The 6,000-nt window shown below is 48.4% G+C and overlaps 1 protein-coding gene across 4 annotated transcripts in view; it reads left to right on the top strand.

Moving 5' to 3' along the window:
• LRRTM4 (leucine rich repeat transmembrane neuronal 4) overlaps positions 1-6,000 on the top strand; it is a 198,682-nt gene that overhangs the window by 21,644 nt on the left and 171,038 nt on the right. The window lies entirely within an intron of this gene.

The following is a 6,000-nucleotide window of genomic DNA, read 5'->3' as shown; positions in this document are numbered from 1 at the left end:
CCCCCTTCCCCCTTCCCCTTTCTCCTTTTCCTGTGGTCCCTTTGGACAGCCCAGTACGTTGGGATGGGGCTGTCCTGCTCCTCGGCCTGGGAGCCTGGGATGCTCCCTGGCTTCCAGAGGTGAGGAATGGGAATTCTTTAGCCAGGACTCCCTCAGCAGGGCAAGGAAAAGGCACCAGAGAAACCCCGCTAAGAAGCTCTTGAATAAGGGGCTGTTCCAAGGAAAATTAAGGAAAAAAATTAAGGAAAACCAGCAAAAACTCAGGGTGGCACTTGTACTTTGGGTTCCCTGTGGGGTTTATTTCACTTTGAACACATAAATAAACACATTTTTCCTCTGGCTGGGTCAGCTGGCAGAGGGCTGAGCCGGAATGAGGCGCATCTCATGCAAGGGGAACACGAGCATGGAATTCCCTGCATGGAATTCTGGCTGCCCTCGTCTCTAAACTCTCCCTGCCCCTGACTGGTGTTGCTGGTGGCTGTCTTGGTGCACAAGAAGAATTAAGCAAAGAGCATTTTTTGGTCAAGACAGAAAATTCCTTCTGTTTATTCCTCCTGTTGTTACTTGTGTTGTAAGGCGCTGAAGCGGATTGCAGCTGGAATAAACCATCTGCTGCCTGTCACAGCTCCTGGATATCCCACACGTGGGGAAATTGCTTATTGACCCAGCCAAGTGTGCACAAGCAAGGCAACCATGGAAATATTTGTGTGTCCGATGGACACTCTCAGGGCTGACAGGCTGCACTCGAGTCCTGCCTGGAGGGCGTCAACTTCTAGGAAAAAAAAATCTGTTTCTAAAAGAAAAAAAATCAGTTTAAAAAAAAAAAAGCAGTTCATTCTATAGGAAATATATAGCTTTAATGAAAAATTCTTGGAGAAAGGCAGGCCATGTGCTCAAAGACAGGAATGTGGGCATTTTAGTGGCTTTCTGTGCTTTATGTGGTGGCTCCTGCAGAGACTGGAAGTTATCTCCATCAGCCGAATCAGCCTGAGAGCCTCGGTGTCCTGTGCTCCACACATTCATTTAACCAGTCCTTTGCACACCCTGCATGGTTTTTTTTAACCAGTTTGACGCCTGAAACCACTGCAAGAAAGGGCTCCAGGGCAGCCTGAAAATGGATGTTTTCCTGCAGGGATTCAAAGGTCTCAGTCTGGAAATGAACTGCTCCTGTGGGAGCGAAAGTTGGGGAATTCCTGGACTTCTGGGGAGGAAAATTGGAGCATGGAGTGGATTGGAGAAGGCTGATGTGTTGGGAGAGCATTTCAAGCAGGTAATAAAAAAAAAGGTGGAGAGTTGTAAAAGTCAGAAGTAGCAGAGAACCTGTGGATTGTTGTGTGGAATTCCTGAGGAATTCCCAGCTGGGACTGGCACTTCCTGAGGGAATCTTTTCTTCGGGCTGTGCAGTTGGAGCTGGTTCCGCATTTAGGCCATGACTGAGCTGCTCTCACAGACATTTGTGCTGCATTCTCCAGTATTTGTTAGTTTAGAAACCCCCTCCTCTCCATGTCACAATCCTGCCTCTCCCTGGAAGGCAAAAGGAAGGAGTTCTCCCTTCCACACAGCGATGGAATTTTGTCCTGGATTTCAAAAGCTGTGAATCATGGCTGCTGGAATTGCTCATATATCAATATATTCTACACTTTAACCAAGTCTGCAAATACAAAAATGCCAAATAACGATCAGAGCATCGTTTGTTTGGCTGAGGTACGGACTCGCTGCAGCAAGGAGGGATTGATTGTCCAAGTGTCCTCCTGCATTTCCCATCAGCATTTCTGGAAGAGCAGAGATTCTCCCACCTCTTCTCAATCTTTTTGTTCCTCATTTATGAGCTTATTTTGCATTATTCCCTTTTTCCCACAGAATTTCCTTGTCACTGTCACTGCCTAGGGGGCGTTTCCCTGACTGAATTGTGGGATGGGTGGTCCAGGGTGAAGTTCCAATGGGAGAAACCCCCTTGGAGGCACTCTGGGCTAGTCCTGTTTAACTCTGGAAGCAGCTGTGGCTCGGGGCTGTGGGCTGAGCTGGCTCTGGCACAGTGAAATCCGTGTGTTTGTGTGCGACTGTGCAGGGATTTCGCTCCTAAAATGATAACTAATTAAACAGCTAATTAATTTTGTGTTATAGTCTCTGCTAGGGATTACTGAGCCTTGCTGGATGTGTGTGGAGAAGGAGGGAAGCGAGTTTCTAGCGAAATAATTTAGGATTTTTGGGGTGTGCTGGGTTCAGGTCTCTGCTCTCCCTGTGCAATCCCTGCCCTCACCATCCCCATTCCCAGCTGGGGTGGCAGCTCTGGTTTTTCCTCCAAATTCGGGCCTTTTTTGAGGGATAACAGGGAGTGCAAGGCTGGTGCTGCCCCCTCAAATGAGGCACCTCGATGAGAGGGATCACAGGAATGAATGGGTTTGTAAATGAATTTCTGGGTCGTGCTCTCCAGATCCCTGATTTTTACAGCTGGGATCTGCTCACAAATGGACCTGAGTAACACAGAGGAATTGGCCGAGGTGAAGGAGTCGTTTGGACTCTGAAGTTCATCCCGGCGGCTGTGCCCTGCTGCTTTAAATGAATGGAACAGCAATTAACTTCTAAATTCCTGCACGGAACGGCCGGGGTTGCAAAGGACTTCAGAGACCATCCAGCTCCGACCCAGGCACGGGCAGGGACAGCTGCCAGCAGGCCAGGAGGGAGCTCAAAACTCCAACCCAAACCCACTCTGGGGGTTTGCAGCTGTTCCCTCATGGGAAAGGGCTGGGACAGAGATGGGACAGGGCTGGGACAGGGCTGGGACAGAGATGGGACAGGGATGGGACAGGGATGGGAGAGAGATGGGAGAGAGATGGGACAGGGATGGGAGAGAGATGGGACAGGGATGGAACAGGGGTGGGACGGGGTGGGACAGGGATGGGACAGGGCTGGGACAGGGATGGGACAGGGATGGGACAGGGATGGAACAGGGGTGGAACAGGGGTGGAACAGGGATGGGACAGACATGGGACAGGGCTGGGACAGGGATGGGACAGGGCTGGGACAGGGCTGAGACGGGGCTGGGACAGGGGTGGGACAGGGATGGGACAGAGCTGGGACAGGGATGGGACAGAGATGGGACAGGGATGGGACGGGGCTGGGACAGGGAAGGTAGAGAGCACGACCTGCCCCTCCCTTCTCTCCCTTTCACACACACTTAAAAACTCACCCTGGGAGAAGTCCGTGGAGTCCCAGCAGACTCCCGATACAGGAGATTTACAGCAATGCCTCAACGCAGCACAAAATACTCGGTTTTCATTTCCACACTGCACTGGATCAGGGATGTTCATTCCAGCACCTGCCAGGAGCAGTGATGGACACAAATAAACTGTCAGGGACTGTGTGATTGCAGCTGTGGGGTGAATCTGCTTCTGACTTCAGAAACACAGCCCAGAACCCTGCAAGAAACCACTCTGGGAGGTTTTAACAAACCATTTAGTGTGAAATATATGTAATGTACCTTTCATAGACATTTCCCTGGTGCACAGAGAGTTCCTCGCGTGTGGCAAAGGCTCCTGTGAGGTGCAGACCCCTGGATGCTCCTGGAGAGGTTCCAGAGGCAGCAGCCCCCAGGTTTGCCCTTTGCAGAGGAGTCTCACAAGGATTTTCTGTGGCAAAGAAAAAGGACGTGCTCGACATCCTCTTTCATGGATCATTTACCTGCAGCCCAGAACTATTAAAAAATGCAAATGTTGAAAGTCTTAAAAGCAACCCAGACAGGTTTTGATGAATCTCCTCATGAAAAATAATCCTCCTTTCTTTTAGCAGAGCAGTGCAGATGGGTTTGGGGGCATTAATGTCCTTTGGGCTGTCTGACAGCTCCAAGTCCCAACACCGCCCTCCAAACGAGAGTGAGCTGCTCTGACAGGGAGAATTTCCACCAGCATCCCCTGCTGCCTTCCCAGCTGAGGGGAAAACAGCAGTGAGGCTTCGGAGCTCGTTAACCTCTGCTGTTCGTGGCCAAGTCACATTTGTCTGTGCAGAGTGGAGATGGGATTCAATTAAAAGCCCTTCTTATCGGTTCTCAGAATGCTTGCTTTCTGAGCCTCAGAGGCACATACTGAAGCTTTGAGTATCAAAGGATTTTTGAGTTTGGGGTATTTTTTTCTTCCTTTCTGCAGTAGTGAAGCACTAAGTTGATCAGGTTTGGGCAAGTACAGATGTACCCAGTGGCTTTTGACTGTTCTGATCTAATTAACATTGACATAAGGCGCCTCCACGGCTTCGGGACTGTGTTATCCTGGTGTTCAGAGGTGCTGAGCAACCCTCTGAAGCCCAGAGAGGCTTCTGATTTTCCATCAAATCAAGAACCTGACTGATCTTACCTGGTAAACTTCAGCTGCTGCCACCTGAGTGTGTCAGTCCTGCCTCGGTTTCAAAGCAGGATCTTCTAAACTGGCAATAAATCCTCTCCTTTTAATCTGCTCAGCAGCGAGGAGCTCGCGGTGCGTCCTCGCAGGCCCTAATTTGTGAATTTTCCTCCCTGACAAGAGATCAGTAGATACCATGTTCAACTGATCTGAGAGGGTGTGGGTGATCCTGCTCTGAGTTATGGTAACAAGAATTTAAACCCGAACGCTCCGCTTAGTTAATGATAATGCTTGAGCACATTACATCTTCCAGGAGCTGTACAAACATTAACTAATTAGTACCCACAACTAACACATAATCATGGGCTGCAATTATGCATTGCTGTCAGAGCTGGAGGAATTATTCATTGAGAAGAATTTATCCGACATATTTTGCTTTCTCCCCACCCCTTTCCTGTCGTGAATCTGTTTGCAAAATATTCCCAGGTGTGGCTGTAGCTGATCCCACCTCAGCCACAGTGGGAGTAAAAGGTGTCCTTGGGATTCTGAGCCATCAATTCCTGCAGTTGTTTGATCCCAGAATCCCTGAATGGGTTGGGAGGGACCTTAGAGACCACCCAGTTCCAAGCCCCAGTGCTGGTTTGGGGCTGTTCTTTATCTTGGAACTGTTCTTTATTTTGGGACTTCTCTAGTCTCCATTTACCTCCCGGCTCAGGTGAGTCAGGCCCCGAAGCACAGGGGCTTTGCCTCCCCTCGCTGCCCTGAGCGTGAGTTAATGGTTGGATGCCTTGGAGGCTTTTCCAACCTTAATAACTCTATAAAATTGTTACCAAGAGAAGGAGCAAAGTGGTGGGGAGAGAAATGGATGCAGGGGGAAGGAATAAAAACCCAAACCCCATGACAAGTAAATCCATTCCGGGAGGTTGTATTGGAATTTAATTTCGTGAAAACCTGTGTATGTGTCTCTGTATTACACAGATGTCTCTCCATCCATATGTAGAGACATCTATCCACAGATGAATTTGTACCAGGAGGGAAGTGCACTCTGTCACTGCTTCTTCTGCAAATGTCTCTGTATTCAGATTTGCTGCTTAATTGTTGCTGCTTTCCCAGCATTTTCGGGAGCATGAGGGAGGTTGGAAGTGTTTAATCTTGGAAAAGAGATGACTGAGATGAGGCGTGATTAAAGAATTCTCAATAATGGCTGATTTCAAGCAGAGTTATTTGGAGCTTCTCCTCTGTCTGCTCAGAAATTAGGAGATAGTGAAACTGAAAGATGGGAAGCAAAAAAATCAGGCAAAAATACTTTTCTTCATTGGGAGAAATAAATCTGGGGGAGTCATTGTCACGAGATGTCCACGGGCTGAGATTTCCTGGCTTTAAAGAGAGCTGGGCAGGAACAATGGAAAATGGATTGGGTGAAGCTTTCAAGATATGTAAAGATATTTTGGAAAATATGTGCAAGTATTCTACGGAATATGTGCAGGTGTTCTATGGAATATGTGCAGGTGTTCTATGGAATATATGCAGGTGTTCTATGGAATATGTGCAGGTGTTCTATGGAATATATGCAGGTGTTCTATGGAATATGTGCAGGTGTTCTATGGAATATGTGCAGGTATTTTATGGAATATGTGCAGGTGTTCTATGGAATATGTGCAGGTGTTTT

Source organism: Corvus kubaryi, unplaced genomic scaffold (genome assembly GCF_017639235.1).
Source record: "Corvus kubaryi isolate FWS band 111438036 unplaced genomic scaffold, C.kubaryi_AGA036_p1.0 37265, whole genome shotgun sequence".
Taxonomy (NCBI): domain Eukaryota; kingdom Metazoa; phylum Chordata; class Aves; order Passeriformes; family Corvidae; genus Corvus; species Corvus kubaryi.
This window is presented reverse-complemented; position numbering and strand designations above follow the sequence as displayed.